General features: G+C 44.7%; 3 protein-coding genes across 3 annotated transcripts in view; 2 read left to right on the top strand and 1 right to left on the bottom strand.

Annotated features, from left to right (window-relative positions):
- Positions 1 to 24676, bottom strand: part of LOC140722116 (uncharacterized) — a 265387-nt gene that overhangs the window by 74843 nt on the left and 165868 nt on the right. The window lies entirely within an intron of this gene.
- LOC140722119 (uncharacterized) overlaps positions 1 to 24676 on the top strand; it is a 1111870-nt gene that overhangs the window by 934179 nt on the left and 153015 nt on the right. The gene's annotated exons all lie outside the window — the stretch shown is intronic.
- The window catches only part of LOC140722123 (uncharacterized), a 161951-nt gene that overhangs the window by 21125 nt on the left and 116150 nt on the right, over positions 1 to 24676 (top strand). The gene's annotated exons all lie outside the window — the stretch shown is intronic.

Below are 24676 nucleotides of genomic sequence, written 5' to 3'. Positions count from 1 at the left end.
ATGTTAAAAAAGAATCCCTAATGGGAATTGTACAGAGACCTTCAAACAGTAGTAAGTATGAGGTCCTGAAATTACAATGGCAGATTGGAAATACGTGCCAAAGGGCAATGTTACAATAGTCATGGGGGATTGTCATGCAGGTGATTAGGAAAATCAGGATGGTGTTGGTCTCAAGAGGAGGAATTCCTAGAATGTCTACAAGATGCTTTTTAGAGCAGCTCGTGGTTGAGCCCAGTTGGGGATCAGCTATTCAGGATTGGGTGTTGCAATGAACCGGAATTAATTAGGTCACTGAACTTCAAAGAACCCTTAGAGGCAAGTGATCTTAATGTGATCAAATTCACCCCGACATTAGAGAAGGAGAAGTTAAAGTCAAATGTAGAATAAAAAGAATTAGAGAGGCATGAGAGAAATATTGGTCAAAATTGATTTTAAAAGAACACGGGCAGGGATGAAAACAGAGCAGCAATGGCTGGATTTTTTGGAAGCAATTCGGAAGTCATAGGTTATATACAGTGGCATGCAAAAGTTTGGGCACCCCTAGTCAAAATTTCTGTTCCTGTGAATAGCTAAGCGAGTAAAAGATGACCTGATTACAAGAGGCATAAAGTTAAAGATGGCACATTTCTTTAATATTTTAAGCAAGATTACATTTTATTTCCATCTTTTACAGTTTCAAAATAGCAAAAAATGATAAGGGCCAGAAGCAGATGTTTGGGCACCCTGCATGGTCAGTACTTAGTAACACCCCCTTTGGCAAGTATCACAGTGTGTAAACACCTTCTGTAGCCAGTCAAGAGTCTTTCAGTTCTTGTTTGAGTAAATTTCTGGGTTCAGACATTAGTAGCAATGTACTAAATGTGGAAATTACAAAACACAATATTATTAGAATCACAGAGCTAAGCAGCAATGAAACAGGCCCATCTGCCCTTCCGGTCCATGCCGACCTGTTTTGTTGTTACTGCCTAGTTCCAACTACCTGCACCAGAGCCTCCATACACCTCCCATCCACGTCCTCACCCAAATTCCTCTTTAAAGTCTAAATCAAACCCACATCCTCCACTTCCACTGACAGCTCATTCCACACTCTCACCAACCTCCGAGTGAAGAATCCCCCTTCAGATTCCGTAAAAGTAATTCACTTGCACCCTGAACGCATGTCCAATGTCAGGGTGAGAGGGAGGACGGGGCAGAGAGGGAACACAGGTGAGTGGGTGGTCAAGTTCAGAGAGGGAAACAGCGGAGAGTTTATACTTAATATATTTCAGAAAAACTAATTGTTTGAACTTGCTGCAAACCTACTCTCCATATCCTGTACATTCTTAACCAAATTATTGATCTAGGTGGCAAGTAGCAGTGGTTGATGTTCAAAGTAAATGTTATTATCAGAGTACATATATGTCACCACATACAACCCTGAGATTGTTTTTCCTACAGGAACACTTAGCAAATCTATAGAATAGTAACAGGATCAATGAAAGATCAAGTGGAGCATAGAATTCAATAAAATGTGCAAATGTAAATATAATTAAATATCAATGAACAATGAGAGCAATGGGGTGTAACCCTGGGGAACCTCACTAGGCCGGGGCCTCGAGTTCAATAAACAGCCTCCCACCATCACTCTCTGCTTCCTACCATCAAGACAACTGTGCATCCAGTGAGCCAGCTCTCCCTGGATCCCGTGTGATCTGACTTTCCACAGCAACTTACCATGCTGAACCTTATCAAAGACCTCACTGATGCCCATATCGACCACGATCCTGGGACAGAGGTGTCACAGATCAGAGGGCATAGATTTAAGCAGAGGATGAAGAGGTTTAGAGGGATCTGAGGAAGAGATTTCTCACTCAGAGGGTAGCTGAAACCTGGAACTCACTGCCCGAGGTGGTGGTGGAGGCAGGTCCCTTCACAACATTTACGAACAGGATGAGCATTGAAACTGCCGAGATACAGTCGGCTACGAACCAAGTGCTGATAAATGGGACCAGTGAAGACAGTGAGTGGATGGTCAGAACAGGTATGGCCGGCTAAAGGCCTGTTTCCGTGCTGTGTGATCCATCACTCCGGACATGCTAAGGCATTGATTTCAAAACTCCACACCCCTCTCCAACCTGAAATAAACCAGACTGCACCCCTTTGTCACCACTGGGAATATCTGTTTCTGTCAAGGTAACATACAAATTGTTCACTTTTGCTAAACAACTGACAATTGATGAAGTTCCTGTGTCTTCTTCCATTAATGTTGCTGCCTTACAGCAAAACTAACCCTCTCACTGTGTCAGAATCAGTGATTAAATCAGACCCCAAACACTGTGCTTTTACCCCTGCACGTTATAACTGGAACCATCTCACTGAGGATCTGATGGAGACATGGGATCACATCTCCCCTGCTTCTGACATTTCAAATACCCTCAGAATGGTTTTCTGATTCAGTCTGAAGGTTATGGTATATTCAGCTCGTCGTCAGGCCTGACAAACCGTGTCTTCCCGCAGCTGGTTCCACCTGTTGGTGTGTCCTCTTTCCTCCACCTCCAGGGAAGCTGCATCTCCACACAAACTCCTCACTTGAGACGACTGTCTGTACCCGTGACACAGGAAATCACATCACTGTCACTCTCCTGATACCGTGCCTGACCTGCTCACCCCCGGGTATCCTCCCTCAACAAGCTTCTCCCTCAGTCACCGTCTGTGAGATTATATAAAAATACAATAACTGTAAAACGATCTGTCAGACAGCTCCTGAACCCCTCCATCCCGGACGATGGTTTGCTGATTAAAACTCTCTCTCTCCTATTCCCTTTCCCTTTGCAAACTCCAGATATGCCAGCTGATCCGAACCCACTGTGAGGACATTTATACCTCACAGGAGGATGTAGAAACCCGTGTCGTTCTCTGATACAGAGGTCACTGACACCCCACCGCCATCCCAGTATGCACCAACAGCCCATGACGGTGACAGCTCTTCCATACACTGAGGCTTTGTAACAAACACAATGTTAACAGCAAGATTAAACAGTAATTAATTTGAAGAGAGAATTGTTGCTTCCTGAAAGGAAACGCGAGCGTCCGATACAACAGAGCAGATCCTCCCCTGTTTACAACTTTATTTGACCCAGGTCACGGAACGTCCGATCATCCAACTTTCTCACAACAGCAACCCTACCCACCTCCCCCCCCCCCCCCGCAGCCCGGACTACTGTTCCACACCTTCCTTCCCTTCACCCCACACCCAGAGTCCACCCATAACCTCTACCCATACACACAAACAGATCCCCTTCACCCCAAACCCCTCCCAGCCTGGGAACCACAACTAACTGATCCCACAGCCCGGGCTCGGGCGCAAAGCTAAAACCGGGGCTGCGGGACCGGAGAGCCCGGAGCCTCCAGTCGTCCGGCAGAGCTCGTTCCCGGCACTTTTCATAGAAACATAGAAAACCTACAGCACAATACAGGCCCTTCGGCCCACAAAGTTGTGCTTCCACGGCAGCCGGCCCCTGATTTCCACCAAACCCGAGATCAGACCCTTCTTCACAGACGCCTGAACAGAATAATAGCTACGGTCGGCACTGCGCCTGCGTTTAGCAGGAGGTTCTGGGCTGCACCAGCCGTGGCCGGAGGTCCCTACAGAGGGACCAGTGACCGGAGGCGGGAGGGACAACGGAGAGGTAAATCACAAACACGACAAAGTCTGCAGATGCTGGAAATTCAGAGCAACACAAACAAAATGCTGGCGGAACTCAGCAGGCCGGGCAGCATCTATCACACTCCCACCCCACCTCCCGCATAAAACAAGGCAATCAGAGGTTTATGATCATTTTCAACATCAAAAGATTGCCCTGACACAAACTGATGAAATGCCTCACAAGGAAACATAATGCTGAGCAAATCTTTTTAAATCTGGGCATAACGTGTTTCTGGATCAGATAATGAACAAGTTGCATGTGCCACTTGTAGCCATTCCTTATCATGTTATAATCATTTTCAACATCAATAGATTGCCCAGAGGGTATCGGAATGAAAATGTTTGGACACCAGGAAGTCCCGCTCGGAGCGGATAGTTCAAAGGTCAATTTATTATCAAAGCAGGTATCCGTAAACAATTCTTGAGCTTTTTTTCTTCTCCAGAAAACCACGAAACAAAGAAAGAGCATGAAAGTCGTTCAGAGAGAAAAATCAAACTCCCACCTCAACCCCCGCATCAAAAAGATAGCATCCCGATCATCAAACCCCCAAAACCCACCCCTCACGCACAAAAGGGAATAATATCATCGACCGCCTCCCCCCAGAAAAAACTCTCCTACCCCGCACAACTGCGGAGGAGCCGGTGTCACCAGTGTCGAGGCGGCCGCATCGGGAACAGCGGACACAACGGGCGACCCCGGAAGATTCACAGGTGAAGTGTCGCCTCACCTGGAAGGATATTTGGACAACGGAGACAGTTCGGCCGTCCGGCCCTTTCACTGTGACACCCCGAAATCCACATCAAATCCGTCCAAACGAATCTGGGTGAACTTTAAAGACCAATAAATATAATTCCTCTCAGCGATCAGCTGTCTGAATGATCCCCTGACTCTGAGAGGAAGGGGTATCTATGGTCCACACTGTCAGGGTGTTGAGTTTACCAGGAGACAAAGACTGCAGGGACGAGAGGTTTTCTGTTGACTAATACACTGTGTGTGGACCCCGCTGGCAATTCTGGTGTTGTGACCCGAATCGAGACAAACACCACGCTGCCCACTCCACCAACAACACGGCACAGCCGGACACATAACAGGGGACTTTACATCCCACAACACTGGATTCAGTGATGAAACCCGTGATTAATGTTGTTGTCCCGCTGAAAAGCCCATTAAGGTGCTTTTAAATACGAGCCCTCCGTCACAGGTGACGTCAGACACCCCCACTCGCCTGACGTCACACATGGGCTCCCCACACCGGGATCTGCACTCACGTGCGCGGTGTCTTACGTCACCCACGCGCTGCTGTGCTCGAGCTTTATCGGTTGAACGGCTGGGCTAATAATCACGTTCCAGCCCCTTCCCCCACCGCAGTCAACAGAGGATTCAGAAGCTGCGCTATTCCCATTGGTGCGAAGCGATGTCAATAACAGGTTACAACCAGTCGCGGAGGCGGACAAGTCGAGTGGGCGTTACCCTGCTGAGTCCGTCTCCCGCTCGAGCGCCGACCGCCTCATCAGAGCGGAGAAAACCTCAAAGTAAATGTCCGCTTTCTGATTTATTTCCATTTCCCTCCGAGGGAAGTTGGGGCGTTTGTGAAGCGTCTCCTGCGGCCGGAGTCTGATGTATCGCTGAGAGGTAGGAGGAGACCGCTCGGCCCGTCGGTTTGATGCCGGTTCCCAGGGAGGGAGGGAGAGGGGGGATTTTATTGAAAGGATGAAGATGGTGTGAGAGGGGGCGGACAGGATGTTTGTCCCGGTGGGGACAGGAGGGGCTCATCTATGGAATTGTCTGAGCCCACGGTGGTGTCGAGCAGAGGGATTCACCACATTGGGGGCAAACACCGGCAGACTGTTGCCCTGCAAGCGGGGCCAGTGGTCCGGGCAATGTGACAATTATTTGGGCTTTGTTGAGATTGTACCTGGAATATGGCGTAAAATCCCACTCCCCATACTAACACGGGTTATACAGACCAAAGAACAAACTGCCGGAGGAACTCAGTGGGTCGGGCAGCATCTGTGGATGGAAATGGACCGTCAGCATTTCGGGCCGAGACCCTCCCTCTGGACTGAGTGTGGACGGGAAAGAGTCAGAAAAAAGAGGTGAGGGGTGGGGATGGGTCAAGATCAGGGGAGAGAGAGGGGAGGTGGGAAGGTGGAAATAGTGACAGGGGTGGGAGGTGCTGAAGCAACACGGGGCTGCTGAAGATGGAAATTAATTCCATAGAGGATTAACAGAGAGATTAGAGAGTATTTGTTACAGAGAGTGCAATGAAGATTCTCCAGACTGATCCCTGGCGTGTTGGGGTCATCATATGAAGAAAGATCAAATGCGATAACCCTTTCATTTAGAGAATCGAGGACTAAGAGGTGAACATATTGAAATGCACAACATCATTACCGGTTGAACCAGGGATCCCAGTCTCTGAAACAGGGATGCACTGTCCGGGACTGAGATGAGGGGAAATGTCTCCACTCCGAGGGTGGTGAATGTCTGCAAATCCCCACCACAGAGGGCGGTGAAGACTCGGTGATCGTCCTCATATAGAACAGAGGGCGGCAGATGTGTGGAGACCGAAGGGATCGAGGAAATGAGGATCGGGCAGAAACATGTGGCTGAGATGGGAGAGCAGCCGCCACCTTGCTGATGGTTAGAGGGGCTGAATGGCCTCCTGCTGTTTCTCACTTGATGTTTCAGTGTTCCTGTCCAGCAAGGCTCCGGAGGAATGTGAATAGAAATTAGTGTTTATAAACACAGAACTGATTTAAATTAAACGTGAATATTTCCTGTTTGGGTCTGAATTATGTTTTGGACCGGGGTGGGAACTGAGCCGGTGACTCTGTGACCTGGAGGTGGAGGGAAAGGGATCGGGGAAGATATGGTGTGGAAAAATAATCATGTATCTGGGGTAAATATGGAATAATGTGGGGAATGCGGCGGATGGGTCGGGCAGCGTGTGAGGGGAGAGGAGCAGAGGCACCAGTTCAGGTGGGAGACCCTCCACCCGTCACCTGATCCCGTTTCCCGTTCATGTTTTTCTGCAGATCTGCAGCATCTGCGGGTCACTGCTCTACGTGTACGTGTAGCTTCACCTTTCCCCGTTCAGACAAGGCAGTGAGATCCGGATCTGTCACGTCCTCTCGTTGTGGGTGGACAATGTCTTTTTCTCTGCAATACTTTCTGCATGTTTCACTCCACTGTTTTGAGGCGCTGAAGTGCAGCCGATGTTTCTGGGTGTCTAACCCGTTTATGTGAGAATTTAGCCTTTTCTATTTCTCTGAGCTTCTCGTAAATGTGGAAAGTTCAATTCAGCTTCACTTCAGAATTTCCAAAGCAACACCCAGTCAGTCAAATTGCTCCACACAATTAAAATAGCTTATTACATTTTTTCCATTTTTGTACTATATACATGTATATTCTTATTTTAAATCACAATTGTTAAAATCTATTGTTATGAATTAGGTTCTACTGCTGCCGCAGGGACAACAAATTTCATGACACATGCCGGTGCTATTAAACCTGATTCTGATATTGATATGGGAGACCCACTACCGGTCACCTGATCCCAGTTACCGCAGATCGTAATGTGAGATTGAAGCATTTTCCATTTATTTGCTTTCCACTGAAATGACAACAGTTCAGTTTCCTTCTGTGGTTCCAGAGCAGAAGCTCAGTCTGTCTAATATTTCCACGTAATTAAAGTGGGCAATTTGTTTATTCTCATCATGTACTGAGCTACAGTGAAAATCTTGCCTGATGTACCATCCACACAGATAGATACATTACAACAGTACATTGAGCTGATATACAACAAAACACTCACTGTAACAAAGCATTGTGGCTGCTGTTACGTACCCCATAAATGGGTCACTTACCAACAAAGAGAGAGAGGTCCGTTGAAGTCTGATGGTACTATTTTTAAAAGTCTTTATTTATAAAGGGGCACAAAAATAGGATTAATACAAACATTCAGATAATATATGCCGTCAATACTCAATCTAAAGCGCGGGTATAATCATAATCATCAATAAGAAATAACTCTATCGTTTGTCTAGGGGTTACTGTATTGTTCGATGTAGAAACAAAAGTCAATTGTCATTAAAGATGCAGCTCTTTTTCGGGTTGGGGAGAGAGACTTGCCCGGGTCTTTTGATGAGGCCAATCCGTTGAGTCGGGGGAGTTGGTTCCCCGTTGTTAGTTCAAAGTCGTTTTCTGTGCTATCAGACACCGGTTCCCATACAAGGGAACCGAACGCAGGTGGCTTCCTTCAAATGGCTTCCCGCTATTACGGGATCGCTAGCGTTTCTTCTGGTGCGTCTGAGGGGCCGTCTCTACAGCCCCTCTTTTATCTTGACTCGCAGGGTAGTAGATGTCAATCAGGATGGGGGTGATGCAATCTCTCTCTCAACCAGCTTACTTTGCCCGAGGGCTTGCACGTATCCTAGTCCCCAATCCACAAATGTGTTTCCAAGAGACACATGGCCAGTTGGCCAATGTCGCATCATTTTGCATCGCCGGGGAACGAAGCATTCGGCACGTCTCTCTCCCATTTCTTGGGTCCACTGACCCAACCCACTAGTGCCCTTGCGATTCTCACAAAGGAGGGGGCTGCGGGCATAACACTGCAGAGAAAGTGCAGTGCAGATAGACATATGGTGCAGGGTCACGTCGAGGTACATTGTGAGGTTGAGTCCATTTTATCATTCATTTGGCTTATAACTGCAGACAGGAAGCCATCCTTTAGCCTGGTGTTACGCACTTTAAGGCTTTTGTATCTCTTCCCCGATGGGGGAGCGGGTTTGCAGCAAGAATGTCCAGGTTGTGAGGTTCTTTATGTACATGGCCTGCTTTTCCGAGGCAGGGGAAGTGTAGGAGGAGTCCATGGAGGGGAGGCTTGTTTCTCTGATGTTCTCTGCAGTTCCTTGCAGTCATGGGCAGAGCAGTAGCCATACGAAGGCGTGAAATATCGACAAGGAGCTCAGAGACCTCAGCGTTCACCCTGCCTTGTGCAGCTGGATCCTAGACTTCCTGTCAGATCGCCAGCAGGTGGTAAGAGTGGGCTCCATCTCCTCTGTCTCTCTGACCCTCAGCACACATAACCCACAGGGTTGTTTTTTTTGGCCCTCTCCAATAATCTCTGTGCACCCATGACTTATGCTGCCACCCACAGCTCAAAATCTGCTAATTACATTTGCTGACAGCACTACATTGATTGACCTAATTTCAAATAATAACTTTCAATCGATCAAATGCCTCCTGACAAGGCTCGGTCCTAACAAACTTTTCACCCTTCTTCAGGAGATTGGTCAGAGGAAGAGCGATAGCAGCAAAGTGCTTACAGAACTTAAGATAACATCCATCCATTCCCAGAAACCTTCTAAGAACCTTCTTATCAGTCAGAATAGGAACTTGAGAAATTGCCTGGACTTTTGCCCGAACAGGAGCCAACTTGCTTTGACCTACAACATAGCTAGGACAGGTCACAGTGGCATTGTCAAATTCACTCTTATCCCAGTTAACTGTAAGGCTGGCCTGAGAAAGCCTGTCAAATAGCTTTTCTACTGCAGAGATATGCTCTTCCCAAGTGTCACTCCCTGTGACTAAGTCATCAATATAGGTATCTGTGTGTTCTAACGCTCGAATTACAAAATCAATCATTCTCTGGGATGTTCCTGAAGCATTTTTCCTTCCAAAAGGCAAAACATTGTATTCATACAACCCAAATGGTGTCACAAATGCAGAAATTTCTCTACCTCTGTCCATCAATGGAACACACCAATACCCTATCAACAGATCAATCTCTGTAAGAAATTAGCTTTTCCAACCTTATTGATGCAATCATCCACCCTCGGGATAGGATAGGCATCTATTTTTGTTACTGCATTTATCTTCCTATAATCAGTGCAAAATCTAACACTATCATCAGGTTTGGGCACAATAACGCAGGGTGAGCTCCAAACTGATGCTGAAGGACTAATAATTCTATTTTCCAGCATATATTCAATTCCTGCTCATCCAATTTACACTTGTCTACGTTCATGCGATATGGGTGTTTAATCGGTTTGGCTTGACCAATATCTACATCATGTACTGCGACCCTGGTTTGCTTGGGAACATCGGGAAATAAATCTTTAAATTTCAGAATTAATTCCTTCAGCTGTTGTTGTTGCTTTGGCTGCAGGTGAGCCAACTTGTTATCAATGTTTTCTGGAACAACCGAGTTCATTAGCCTAACTGGGACCATGTTTGGCTTGTGAAAAGTCTCAGATGAGTCAATTGCTTCATTCTCAGGGTTGCCAGATTCATATGCTTTGACAACAACACTCACAGATGGAGCCTGCTTGTCAAAATAAGGATTTATCATATTTATCTGTACCACCTGTGTTAGTGTACATTGGTCGGGTGTTTTGATAACATAATTCACATCATTAATTTGAGAGACTATTTCATATGGTCCATTGAGATTTGCCTGAAGTGGATTTGTCAACATTCTTCAACATAAGGTAAGCACCTTATCCCCCACCTGGTATTTTCTTTCGCAAGCCCTCCTATCAAACCAACACTTCATTTTGTTTTGAGAAATATTTAAGTTTTGTCTCGCTAGACTACAGGCGTGGAGTAGTTTATCATTGATCTTCAAAACATAGTCTGACAAGTTAACATGTACATCCCCATCAATCCACTGTTCCTTTAACAAGGTCAAAGGTCCCCTCTCTCTATGACCAAATACAAATTCAAATGGAGTAAAACCCAGTTAATCCTGTACCAACTCTCTTATTGGGAACAAAAGCAAATATATTCCTTCATCCCAGACTTTTCCATTTTCAACACAGTATGTCTTTTTTTTGGTATGTGCATGGTGCGTCCGATGATGTCTTTTTCAAGCCTTTACAAGGCACGGAGCGAGAGAGAGAGAGAGAGAGATTGTGTGGTACACAGTTTGTCTTAATCATTGTTTTGAGGGTAGAATGAAATCTTTCTAGAGCCCCTCGTGATTCTGGATGGTATGCAGACGATGTAATTTGTTTAGTTCCCAGTTCATAAATTACCTGCTGGAGTAATCCAAACGTAAAATTGCTTCCTTGATCAGACTGGATTTCTTTAGGAAAACCAAATAAAGTAAAAAACTTGGTAAAGCCTTCGCCACAGTTTTAGCTTTAATATTTCCGAGAGGTATTGCCTCTGGGATTCTAGATGCAGTACACATAATAGTTAGCAAATACTGATGGCCAGCTTTAGTCTTTGGCAATTGGCCAGCACAATCCACTATAACTTTCGGAAAGCTTTCACCGAATGCAGGTATAGGCCGCAGTGGGGCCTCCTATCAAACTGACACCGACTTGACAAGTGTGACAGGTTCTGCAAAAGGTCACAACATCTTTCCCCAAATTAGGCATGTAGAAGTATTTCATAATCCTGTTTACAGTTTTAATCACTCCAAAATGTCGTCCTGAGGGCATACTGTGGTCAAAGTTAACATTTCAGTCCCATAAACCTTAGGAACTTGGTGAACAATTCCCATTCATCACTCGCAGGTATAGCCAGTGGCCTCCACTTCCTCATTGACACTCCATCCCTGAGATAATACACTACTGGCACTTTCTTAATCTCATCATCTGAGAGAGTTGTTTCATTTAAAGCTTCAATCTCAGGGTCTCGGTTCTGTTCTGCTATAAACTCCTTCCTAGACAGGGATAGATCTTTCTCATCAGACTTACTACCTGAATCCTGATGAAACAATGAAGGCAGAAAAGTCCCTGACAAGTCATCATAACCGGAATCCCAATTTTGGCTATCATGGGTGTCAGTCATGCTGCACAGAGCTGTCTGCGTCGGCAGTCTTTTTAGCCATACTTCAAGAACTCATAAGCTTTGAGCACAGCCTGTTTCACTATGTCATAATCAGCTGCTTAATCAACTATCAAAGCAGAATAGGCTTGCTGAGCCTTCCCCTTAATTACACTTTGTAAGAGAATAGGCCTTTTTTTTAATTTGTTAAGAGGAGTTGTGGTTTCTTGATTATATTTATAACAGCATAAATTTCTACTTCAAGTCCAGTCAAGTCACTGTTATTGTCATTTCGACCATAACTGCTGGCACAGTACATAGTAAAAATGAGACAACATTTTTGAGGACCATGGTGTTACCTGACACAGTAAAAAGAAACTTATCTGATTTTCACAATATATACTTTTTTTGCTGTTTATACGTCTTTTGTGTTATCTGTTTGCTAACATCTCCTCTGATTTGTATTTTTTATTGGAAAATCAATAAAAAGATTGAAAAATGAATGAAATGAAAATAGGCCAACCCTCTTTTGGCCACTTTAAACTCTGAGCAACCTTCTCAAAACGCTGAAAATATTTAAGAACCTCTGCCTCATCAAACGCAGGTACCAATTTAACTTCTCGACTGGCCTCAAACATCACCAGAGTACCTTTCCTGCAATCTTTCTATCATTTCCAGCTCGAGCAGCCACTTTCTTTCTGCTTCCTCGCTGTTTTTCTGCCTCTCTACCCTCAAATTGCCTCTGTCTTACTGTAGCTTCCATCTTTAATTTTTCAAACTTCTACGGGAGCTCAAGCTCATGAGGTTGACTTTCAGGAATCACCTCCAACTCCTCCACTTTAAACACACTCTCAGATACATAATGTTCCGCTATTACCCTCCGCATCTGTGCCCTCCTCATTGTCAATTTCACCTTACAAGTTTTAATGTTTTAGCAATACTCAACAACTCAATCCGTCTGGCATCCTCTAATGCCTCAGAGGTTGGCGCTTCCACAAACCTATCAGCATCTGCTGCTGATTTTCCACACACAAATAAATCAAAAGGGATTTCCCCAATGAAATTGATCATCAATCAATCAAAACGCCCCAAATTTGTTCATATTTCAGATGCAGGCCCCAATTTCATTACGAACCTTAACTCTTTAGAAACAAATCAGCAGCAATAGAGTTCACACTGGAGTGTGGCTTTGATGTGAAAACCCCTCTCTTTATTAGTACCTACTTACTATGCAGAAACTTGTGCAAGATAAACAAAAGTTAACAGAGTAATGTGTATATATGTGTATAAATGTAACTCTAAAACTATTGAGTTTAGGGGAAACAATGCTTAGAGTCTTGAGATGGTAAAATATGAAAGTTCAGTTCATTCATGGAATAGGTGATGAGAGAGAGATTTTTGCAATCCAGGCTAAATGTCGAGAGAAGGCAATTATGTGGAATTCCACAGGTTCCATGGTGGTAAAATGAGAGAACAGTCACTGTAGATTTTATCCATCGTAATTCCAAATCCACATACAAATTATCATTTGCTCCTATCTGCCTGCACCTGGTATGCCCCTCCTTTTTATTGATCTGGGAGAGGAAAGCCAAAGGGGTGATAGAGCTGCATGGTGGGAGGTGGGGGTAGAGGGGTTAATCGAAAGTTGCAGGGGGAACGGGAGCCTGAATAATGCGAAGTTAACCAAAGTTGTTTTGCTCCTTAACAGATAACAGTGATATCTACAGCACATTACAGGCACTTTGGCCCACAGTCCTGTGCCGACCATGTAACCTACTCTAGAAACTTCCCCAGCACACAGCCCTCTATTTTTCTGTGTACCTATCTAAGAGGCTGTTAAAAGACCCTATTGTATCTGCCTCGAACTCTGCTGCTGGCAGTGCATTACGCACATCCAGCACTCTCTGTGTAATAAACTTACCCCTGACATCTCCTCGGTATCAATTTCCAAGCACCTTAAAAGACTGTATGCCCCCCATATTAGCCATTTCTGCCCTGGGGAAAAAACCTCTGGCTATCCACACAATCAATGTCCCTCATCATCTGATACACGTAAAAAAAGGCTCTGAACATAAACAAGGAAATAATACATTGCTTTGAGGATTTGTTTGAGGTATAGAAGATAGTTTTTTTTCTCACACTGAGATTGGTGAGTGCATGGAATGGGCTGCCAGCGGCCATGGTGGAGGCGGAAATGAAAGGGTCTTTAAGAGACTCCTGGATGGATACATGGAGTTTAGAAAGTTAGAGGGCTAGGGTTAAGCCTAGGTAGATCTAAGGTAAGGATATATTTGAGCCAAAAGGTCTGTATTGTGTTGTAGGTTTTCTATGTTTCTGTGTACACAAAATATAACGGTATAAAATGGGTAAATGCAAGCAGGCTTTTCCAACTGATTTTAAGTGTGACAACAACCAGAGGTGATGGGTAAGTGGGGACGTGAAAACTTATGGGGAACAAATTATTGGCCATGAGAGTGTGGAATGAGATGCCAGCACAAGTGGTGTATGGTAGCTCAATTTCACAATTTAAGAGAAGTTTGGATGGGTATCTGGATGGTAGGTGTATGGAGTGCTATGGTCCCGGTGCAGGTCATTGCATTCCACAGCTTGAATGTTTTTCCAGCATTGAGAAGATGGGCCAAATGGCATGTTTCTGTACTGAACTTCTCCATGTTTCAATGACAGAGAAGCTGGCCAGACTCGATTGGAAGGGAAACTGGCAGCAGTGACAATGGAGCAGCAATGGCTGGAGTTTCTGGAGCAATTTGGGAGCTGAGTGATGGATGCATTGGAAAGGCAGGAGGACACAACTGTGGTGAAATGACAAGCCAAACACAACATAAAAGCCAAACAGAGGGCAAACAAAAGAGCAAATATTATTGGCAAGCTTTTAGAAGCCAACAGATGACAACTAAAAAAAAGGTCAGATATGCTCAGGGCATGGAATGATGATATTGTAGCCATTAATGCATCTTGGTTGCACCCAACAGCCTGAGGCATTTAGAGGAACAAAATATATGGGACCTCGATTCCTCTTGAAAACCAAGGTTCCCTGCACCATTTGCATCTCAATTTTTATTTTGACAGACACACACAAACTCTACACCCTTAAAATTTCACTTCTGAAGGCCTCCCACTTACTAAGTACTCCTTTGCCAAAAAAGATTCTGTCCCAAACCACACTTGTCAGATCCTTTCTGATACCATCAAAAGTGACCTTTCTCCAATTTAGAATCTCAACCTGTGTTCCAGACCTCTCTTTTTCCTTATTTACTTTGAATCTCATGGCATTATGATCACTCATTTCTGTCACCAGCCCTGGATCATTTCCTAACTGATTATTTCACACTTCTACATCAGAAATTCTACATCCTGAAGAAGGGCACATTTGACAAACTCTAGTCCTTTTACAGTATGGGAGTCCCAGACAATATATGGGAAGGTAAAATCGCTTACAATCTCAGCCTTTGTTTCTTGGCAGAGTCTGTGATATCTCTACAAATTTGTTCCTCTAAATCCCTCAGATTGCTGTGTGTAACCAACTCCCAGTAATAGAAACAATATCAGAATTCCCTGTCCTGAGCTCATCTGGCTTTCCTACGATGCTTCTTGCATTGTGATATTCACAGCTCAGCTCATTCATCACACCATGCTCAACCTTTTGATTGCTGACTCTATCTGAGGTCTGAACAACATCTTGGCAGATGGCGTTTAATGTGAATAAGTGTGAGGTTATCCACTTTGGGAGTAAGAACAGGAAGGCAGATTATTATCTGAATGGTATAGAGTTGGGTAAGGGAGTCCTTGTTCATCAGTCACTGAAGGTGAATGAGCAAGTGCAGCAGGCAGTGAAGAAGGCTAATGGAATTTTGGCCTTTATTACAAATGGAACTGAGTACAAGAGCAAGGAAATCCTCTTGCATTTGTACAGAGCCCTGGTGAGACCACACCTGGAGTATTGTGTACAGTTTTGGTCTCCAGGGTTAAGGAAGGACATCCTGGCTGTAGAGGAACTGCAGTGTAGATTCACGAGGTTAATTCCTGGGATGTCTGGACTGTCTTACGCAGAGAGGTTAGAGAGACTGGGCTTGTACACGCTGGAATTAAGGAGATTGAGAGGGGATCTGATTGAAACATATAAGATTATTAAGGGATTGGACAAGATAGAGGCAGGAAATATGTTCCAGACACACACAAACACCACACCCTTAAAATTTCACTTCTGAAGGCGTCCCACTGACTAAGTACTCCTTTGCCAAAAAACATTCTGTCCCAAATCACACTTGTGAAATCCTTTCTGATACCATCAAAATTGACCTTTCTCCAACTTAGAATCTCAACCTGTGTTCCAGACCTCTCTTTTTCCATATTTACTTGGAATCTAATAGCATTATGACCTCTGGATACAAAGTGTTCCCATACACTAATTACAGACACTAGCCCTGGATCATTTCCTAACAGCTTATTGCACACTTCTACATCAGGAATTCTATGTACTGATTAAGGGCACATTTGACAAACTTTACCCCATTTAGTCCTTTTACAGTATGGCAGTCCCAGTCAATATATGGAAAGGTAAAATCGCTTACAATCTCAAACGTTGTTTCTTGAGATAGTTTCATGTTTCTTGGTAAAGTCTGTGATCTCTCTACAAATTTGTTCCTCTAAATGCCTCAGATAGTTGGGTGTACTCTGCTCCCTGTAATAGCTATAACATCATAATTCCATGCCCTGGGTTAATCTGGCTTTCCTACAATGCTTCTTGCATTGTGATATACACAGCTCAGCACATTCATATCACCATGCCCAACCTTTTAATTGCTGACTCTGTCTGCAGTCTGAACAACATCTCTCTGGTGTCTAGAAAACAACCTCTCCCTCATTGTCACAAAAACAAAGGAGCAGGTTGTGGATGACAGAAAGAATTGATACGGGATAAACCCTTCTAACATCAATGGATCTGCTGTTCAGAGGGTGAACAGCTTTCAGTTCCTCAGCATACACCTTACCGAGGATCTCATCAGGTCTGTACATACCGGCTGTCTGGTGAAAAAGGCACAATAGCGCCTCTCACCTCAGACGGTTGAAGAAGTTTGGAATGGTTCCCCAAATCCCAAGAACTTTCTACAGGGGCAACTTGAGAACATCCCGAGAGTTTGCATCACTGCCTGGTATGGGAACTGTACTTCCCTAGTCGCGGGACTCTGCAGAGAGTGGTGTGGACAGTCCAGCCCATCTGTATATGTGGATTTCCCACTATCCGGGATATTTACATTATTGTGTAAAGAGGACCTGCAGGATCATTGGGGAGCTCAGTCATCCCAACCACAGAATGTTGCAGCTGTTACCATCCGGGAAAGGGTACCGCAGCATAAAAGCCAGGACACCAGGATCCGGGACAGCCTCTTCCACCAGGCCATCAGACTGATTCATTCATGCTGATACAATTGTATTTCTGTTATCTTGAATGCCCTGTTGTACATATTAATTATTATAAATTGCTAGAAATTGCACATTTAGATGGAGACATAACTTAAAGATCTCTACTCTTTAAAGAGTATGAAGGATGTACATAATAAAGTCAATTCAATTCACCCTCTCCACTATCTGTTCTGTCATTCTGGCTCCAATCCTCCCTGCAACTTTAGTTTAACCACCCACCCCACAGGGGAGCACTAGCAAGCCTTGCCACTATGATATTAGTCACCTTCTAGTTCTGTTCTCCTAACTAACAAATCCCCCATCTCCCCTTTGACTTTCCCCCATCAGGTAATCTCCCCCACAGCAGTTTCTAAAGTAGTCCACCTATTCTTGTGGGGGATGGCCACAACAGTACTCTGTGATGGCTATTTAACCTCATTCACCTTCCTGACTCTCACCCAGTTTCCGGTGTCCTGCAGCCTGGGTGGAACTCACATCTCTTCATTTCATATCCATCACCCCATCTGACTGCCAGATGATCTGGAATTCATCCATTTCAAGTTCCAGCTCCTTAACGTGCAGGGTTACAAGCTGCAGCTGGATGCACATCTTGTTGGTGAGGGCATCAGGGACACTGCAGTCTCCACACCTTCCCACCAATGTCCCCTCTGATTTAAAATATGTTCACAAAAACCTTGTGCTGCGCAATATTTACCCAATGACAACAATATGGTGTGCACTGAATTTTACATTTTGAGGTATTCATTCAACAGCTAGCAAATCACTGAAAGTAAGAACTTTGATCTCCTCTCAGTTCGATCGAGTTCATCTGCACTCTCACACAGCCTATGTAGCAAGCCTGTAGCTGGTAATGAACGATGTTCTCTTCAGAGCTTTTGCATACTATCCATATCTGATTTGTTTGCTAAATGATGATTTAAAAAGTCACATTTCCAAAGATTACTGGACTTCTTCCCACTTGCAAATACTCCAGCAACTTTTGCATCATCACAATACACTCAGGGTACTCCACTTTCTGTATTGTACATATATATTCCCCCTGAACCCTCCCCCAGGGGACTGACAGTGATGAACTCAGTGATGGTAATCCCAATGAATATGAAGGGAAGGGCAGTAGTCTGTCTCATTGGAGCCTGGCACATTTGTGATCTGAAAGCTACTTGTTGGCCACGGCATAGGTGTTTGATATCATTATGTAACCAGAGAGAATGGGTTGAAGCATGTTCTCACCGGTAGAAAATTCCAGAACAAGAGGTGGTAGAACAAGGCACACACACAAAATGCTGGAGGAACTCAGCAGGCCTAGCAGCATCTATGGAAAAGAATATTATTGCAGTAGTGATATCACGTGTCAGAACGTAATGTTTCAGAGTTCCGAGCATGCGCAGTAATGAAGAATGATCGAAAAGCATGGTAGCGTATAACATGGTTTTGTTCCTGTTAAATAGAAGGTCAACTCTTCCGGAATATTATTTGTTATGAGTAACCCACTGTACGTATAAAGCACACAACACCCCTGACATCTCCTTCCAACAGGCTTCCAAGCACCCTAAAACTGTGCCCTCTCCACAGATTTTCTCTTTTTTTATGAGTGGAGGTAGAACAAAGGTGATTTTCTCAACTGCTGCTGTAAAAGATTTTGTTCCCTTTCTCCGAGTTCCTAATCCTTGCACTTAGATAGCTGGAGCTCAGCTCTGTCTGAGAGATCCATCGGTTCCCATTCCCTCATCGGCCGGAATCTCCCCGGGGCTGAGAGAGAGGGAAGAGAGCAGGACTGTGCCGGGATTGCGGGTCACAGTGTCCGAAGCTCAGAAAAATTTCCCTAAATCGGTGTTGCAAACTTCACGTGGCGAACACTCTTACCTTATGCTGATCCTTCCATTTGTGCACTGCGCGCATGCGTGATATCCGGGTAAGTGAACAACGCAGACGCCTGCGCATTCAATCGGTCCTTCAGTGAAAGCGAAATTTTTAACGCACAGATTTATGGGTAATTACTGCCATTGAAAGTTTCTGCAAACACCGGTTCCATGACAATACTTGTTTTTTTGTGTGTGGCGGCTCCCATAAACAATATAGTCCATATCAGCAGGCACTTTGTGTAAGAAAAAAAACCCACCACACTAGTGCTGTCATCATCTCTGTACCAACTTCCACGCAACTTAAACTTAAACCTATGCTCCCTCGTGTTAGCCGTGCCAGCCCTGGGGAAAAGCCTCTGACTATCCACACGACCAATGCCTCTCATCATCTTATACACTTGCATGTTTTTCTCCAGGCTGAATAAGATGATGTCCAAACTGTGGTTCTCAAATTCTTTAGTGCTCCAGGCTAAGGTGGTTAAACTCCTTCTTCCCCGCTCTTTTGAACGGTTTGGGTCACTTCACTAATTTCAAAGGACTGTGCCTCAGACAGCTGAGTTGTTGCAATGTGCCTCTAAAGCCTGACAGCAGACTAGCAAGTCAATCTTCGATGGAGAAGAGTCAGAAACCAGAGTTGCCAGCCTGAGTCAGCACTTTGGGGCTCCAGAAACAAATGAGGCCTGGAGTTTAAGATGAGTAGGAGGAAGAGGAATCACACCAGCAGGATGTGGCTGCAAATGAAAGATCAGAAACATTGTGAAACTGTTTGATTGAAAAAAGGTGGTTAATTTCTGCAAAGTACTGGAGGAAATCAACAGATCAGGCCGCAAATGTGGAGAGGAATAAATAGATTACGTTTATACCGAGCCCCTTCAGCATGCCTAGACTGTGTGCTCCTCTGCTTAGTTGCTGCCTGAACTGCAGAGTTCCTCCAGCATTGTGTCTGTGCATCTCTCTATCTCCAGCAACTGTAGAATCTCTTCTGTTTCATATCTGAATTTGCAACAGAATTCTACTTTGGCATTAGATACACTGATTTGCTGTTAGTATTGACGTTTTTGTTTATGGGAGCCGCCAAACCAAACAAAACTGAGCTGTGGACATGCAACCGGTGCTGCAGAAACTTTCAATGGCACCGTGATTACCTATAAATCCATGCATCAAAAATTTTGTGGTCGCCGAAGCACCAATGTAATGCGCAGGCGTCAGCGTTGTTAATGTACCCGAACATCACGCATGCGCGCAGTGCACAAACGGAAGTATCAGCATCCGGTAAGAGTGTTAGCCACGTGGAGTTTGCAACACCATTTTAGGGATATTTCTCTGAGCTTCGGACACCGTAGTCCGCAATTCCAGCACAGTCCTGCTCTCTTCCCTCTCTCTCAGTCCCATGATCCGTACACGGGCCCCGGGGAGCTTCCGGTTGATGAGGGAATGGGAACCGATGGATCTCTCAGACAGAGCTGAGCTCCAGCTATCTAAATGCAAGGATTAGGAACTCGGAGAAAGGGAACAAAATCTTTTACATCACCAGTTGAGAAAATCACCTTTTTTTCTACCTCCAATCACAAACAAGAGAAGACCTGTAGGGAGGGCACAGTTTTAAGGTGCTTGGAAGCCTGTTGGAAGGAGCTGTCAGGGGTGTTGTGTTCTTTATACGTACCGTGGGTTACTCATAACAACCATATTCTGGAAGAATTGACCTTTTATTTAACAGCAACAAAACCACGTTTTACACTGCCATGCTTCTCGATCATTCTTCATTTCTGCGCATGCTCGGTACTCTGTACCATCCCTTTCTGACACGTGATATCACAACGAGGGGGGAGTTTTTTTTACGCAGAGTGGCGAGTGTGTGGAATGGACTGCCGGCGACTGTGATGAAGGCGGATACGATAGGTTCTTTTAAGAGGCTCCTGGATAAAAACATGGCACGTAGAAAAATAGGAGGTTAATGGGAACGCTAGGTAATCTCTAAAATAAGTAATGTTCAGCAGAGCATTGTGCACCAGGCCTGTATTATGCTGTAGGTGTTTTCCAGGGGGGGTGGTTTCTATGTTGGAGATCCAAGAAACACAAATGCTGGAGGAACTCAACAATAATATTCTTTTCCATAGATACTGCCCGGCCTGCTGAGTTCATCCAGCATTTTGTGTGTGTTCCTTGTTGTTCTGGAACCTCTTGTTCTGGAATTTTCTACCAGTGAGAACATGCTTCAAGCCATTCTCTCTGGCTACACAATGATATCAAACACCTTTGCCCTGGCAACAAGTAGCTTTCACATCACAAATGTGCCAGACCCCAATGAGACAGACTACTGCCCTTCCCTTCATATTCATTGGCATTGCCATCAATCAGTTCACCACCTTCAGTCCCCTGGGGGAGGGTTCAGGGGGAATAATTATGTACAACACAGAAGCTGGTGTTACCTGTGTGTATTGTGGTGATGCAAAAGTTGCTGGAGAATTTGCAAGTGGGAAGAAATTGAGTAATACTTAGAAATCTGACTTTTCAAAGCATCATTTAGCAAGCCAATCAGATATGGACAGTATGCAAAAGTTCTGGTAAGAAAATCCTTCATTACCTGCTACATAGGTTGTGTGAGAGTGCAGATGAACTCGATCAATCCCACAGGAGATCATAGCTCTTATCGACAGTGATTTGCTAGCTGTTGAAATGAATACCTCAAAATATAAAATTCAGTGCACACAATATTGCTGACACAGGGTAAACATTGCACAGCAGAAGGTATTTGCGCACATATTTCAAATTGGAGGGGACATTAATGGGTAGATGGGGAGACCTCCAGTGTCCCTGATGTCTTCACCTACAAGATGTGCATCCAGCTGCAGCTTGTAATCCAGCACTTTAAGGAGTTGCAACTTGAAATGGATGAATTCTGCATCATCCAGCAGTTGAATGGGGTGGTAGGTATGACATGAAGAGAGGTGAGTTCCACCCAAGGTGCAGGACACAGGAAACTGGGTGAGAGTCAGGAAGGGGAATGAGGTTAAATAGCCATCACAGAGTACTGTTGTGGCCATCCCCCACGAGAATAGGTGGACTATCTTAGAAACTGTTGGTGGGAATTACCTGGCAGAGGAAAGTCAAAGGGGGTGATAGGGGATTTGTTAGTTAGTGGAACAGAACTAGAAGGTGACTACTATCCTAGTGATAAGGTTTGCTTGTGTTTCCCTGTGGGGTGGGTGGTTAAACTAATGTTGCAGGGAGGATTGGAGCCAGAATGACAGAACAGATAGTGAAGAGGGTGAATTGAATTGAATTGATTTTATTACTTACATCCTTCATATACTTAAAGAGTACAAAATCTTTACGTTATCTCTCCATCTAAATGTGCAATTGATAGTAATTTATAATAATTAATATGTACAACAGGACATTCAATTGTATCACCATGAATTAATCAGTCCAATGGCCTGGTGAAAGAAGCAGTCCCGGATCCTGTTGGTCATGGCTTTTACGTTGAGGTATCGTTTCCCGGATGGTAGCAGTGGCAACAGTCTGTGGTTGGGGTGACTGAGCTCCACAATGATCCTACGGGTCCTTTTTACACAATAATGTAGATAGATAGATAGATAGATAGATACTTTATTCATCCCCATGGGGAAATTCAACTTTTTTTCCAATGTCCCATACACTTGTTGTAGCAAAACTAATTACATACAATACTTAACTCAGTAAAAAAAAATACCCTGTATTAATGTAAATGTAAATACCCTGGGTAGTGGGAAGTTCACATCTACAGATGAACTGAGCTGTCCACACCACTCTCTCAGTTCCCTCAGACTCTCAGGATGTTCTCAAGTGTGCCCCTGTAGAAAGTTCTTGGGATTTCGGGAACCATTCCAAACCTCTTCAACCGTCTGAGGTGAAAGAGGCGATGTTAAATCGAGGGATAGACTTTAAGAAATGTGATGTAATGATGCAGCTCTGTAAAGCTCAGGTTAGGCCACACTTGGAGTAATGTGTCCAGTTCTGGTCGCCTCACTATAGGAAGGATCTGGAAGCATTGGAAAGGGTACAGAGGAGATTTACCAGGATGCTGCCTGGTTTAGAGAGTATGGATTATGATCAGAGATGAAGGCAGCTAGGGCTTTACTCTTTGCAGAGAAGGAGGATGAGAGGAGATATGATAGAGGTGTACAAGATATTAAGAGGAATAGACAGAGTGGACAGCCAGCACCTCTTCCCCAGGGCACCACTGCTCAGTACAAGAGGACATGGCCTTAAGATAAGGGTAGGGAAATTCAAGGGGGATATTAGAGGAAGGTTTTTCACTCAGAGAGTGGTTGGTGCGTGGAATGCACTGCCTGAGTCAGTGGTGGAGGCAGATACACTAGTGAAGTTTAAGAGACTACTAGATTTAAGGTGTTTAAGGAATTTAAGGTGGGGGGTTATATGGGAGGCAGGGTTTGAGGGTCGGCACAACATTGTGGGCCGAAGGGCCTGCAATGTGCTGTGCTATTCTATGTTCTATGTACACGTGTATTGTGATGATAGAGTTTTAGTGAGAAAGAGCCCAGTGAACATACCTGTGTCTATTATGACTCTGACTGTTGTTGGTCAATTGTTGTCTTCTTGTCTGCCCTCCGGGTAGAAGAAAGCACCACCTGCTGGCGATGACCTGAATTACACAATAAACCAGAGCGTGTCAGTTACTCTGCCCTTCATAATTTAAAACACTTCTGTAAGATTGCTGCTCAGTCTCCGACATTCCAGGGAGTAAAAACATAGAGTGGACATTCTCTCCCCAGAACGGACATCTCTGACCCTGACAACAGACTCACAAATCCCTGCACTCTTTCCACTTTAACCAAGCCTTTTCAAACATATAGCGGCCAGAACCATACTTTGTACTCCAAACACAGTCTCACCAACGACTTATACAATGGCCCAAGCCTTTACAGTTCGAACGACCTGGATGCAATCCCCGCTGCTGCCAGTAAGAGTTTGCAGGTTCTCACTGTGATCGCATGGGTTTCCTCCGGGTGATCCGGATGCCTCCGTCCCCACACAGTAGGCAGGTTATTTGGCCATTGTAAATTGTCCTGTGACAAGACCAGGATCAAATCGGGGGACTTAATAAGCAGCATGGCAATAGTCGGGCCATAGCATCACCGCAAATCCTTACAAACGTGCTGTGTCTCCAGTGCTACCTAATGCCATGATCGGGCTGGAGATAACCGGAGGCCCCGTGACTCAGCCCCATTCAGCGGAGCCTGATCCCGCTTCCAACGGCATGGAGCCACTCACAATGTTTCTTATGAATCCGTATTTGTTGCACAAAAGGAGAAAACCAAAAATAAAATTTTCCCGCAGAGGGCTATAATGTACACTCTAAAAATATTGTGACATATTGCGATAGCCTTGTCAATTGGCTCGTCTCTCAATACGTAGCTGCAAAACTTCAAAAGATACTTACCTTCACCCAATTGACAGATCTTATTCTGGGGTCTATGACACTGTACCCATAACAACCACAAAATGCTGGCAGAAATCATAGGTCACACAGCATCTACGGAGAATAGACAGATGACGTTTCAGGTCGAGAGATTCCTCTCCATCGATGATGCCAGGCCTGCGGATTTCCTCCAGCATTTCGCGTGCGAATCTCTTTTTTCCACATCTGCTGGATCTCTATTGTTTACTATCTCCGGATCCCCCTTTTCACTGCTGTTAAGTATATAAAATCGCACTTATTGTGCATTAATACTACCTCTATATCTCGAATTGAGAACATTCGGATTCCTTAGTTAACATCTACGCAGATTTTTCCCCTTTGAGCTGCTGTTCTTTCACAACACTGTGTAATCTGTAATAATGGACATCTAGACCCGGTCTTACAGTCACATCTCTGTAGCACTGTTCGGCCGGCCTCAGTTA

Source organism: Hemitrygon akajei, unplaced genomic scaffold, assembly GCF_048418815.1.
Source record: "Hemitrygon akajei unplaced genomic scaffold, sHemAka1.3 Scf000069, whole genome shotgun sequence".
Taxonomy (NCBI): domain Eukaryota; kingdom Metazoa; phylum Chordata; class Chondrichthyes; order Myliobatiformes; family Dasyatidae; genus Hemitrygon; species Hemitrygon akajei.
This window is presented reverse-complemented; position numbering and strand designations above follow the sequence as displayed.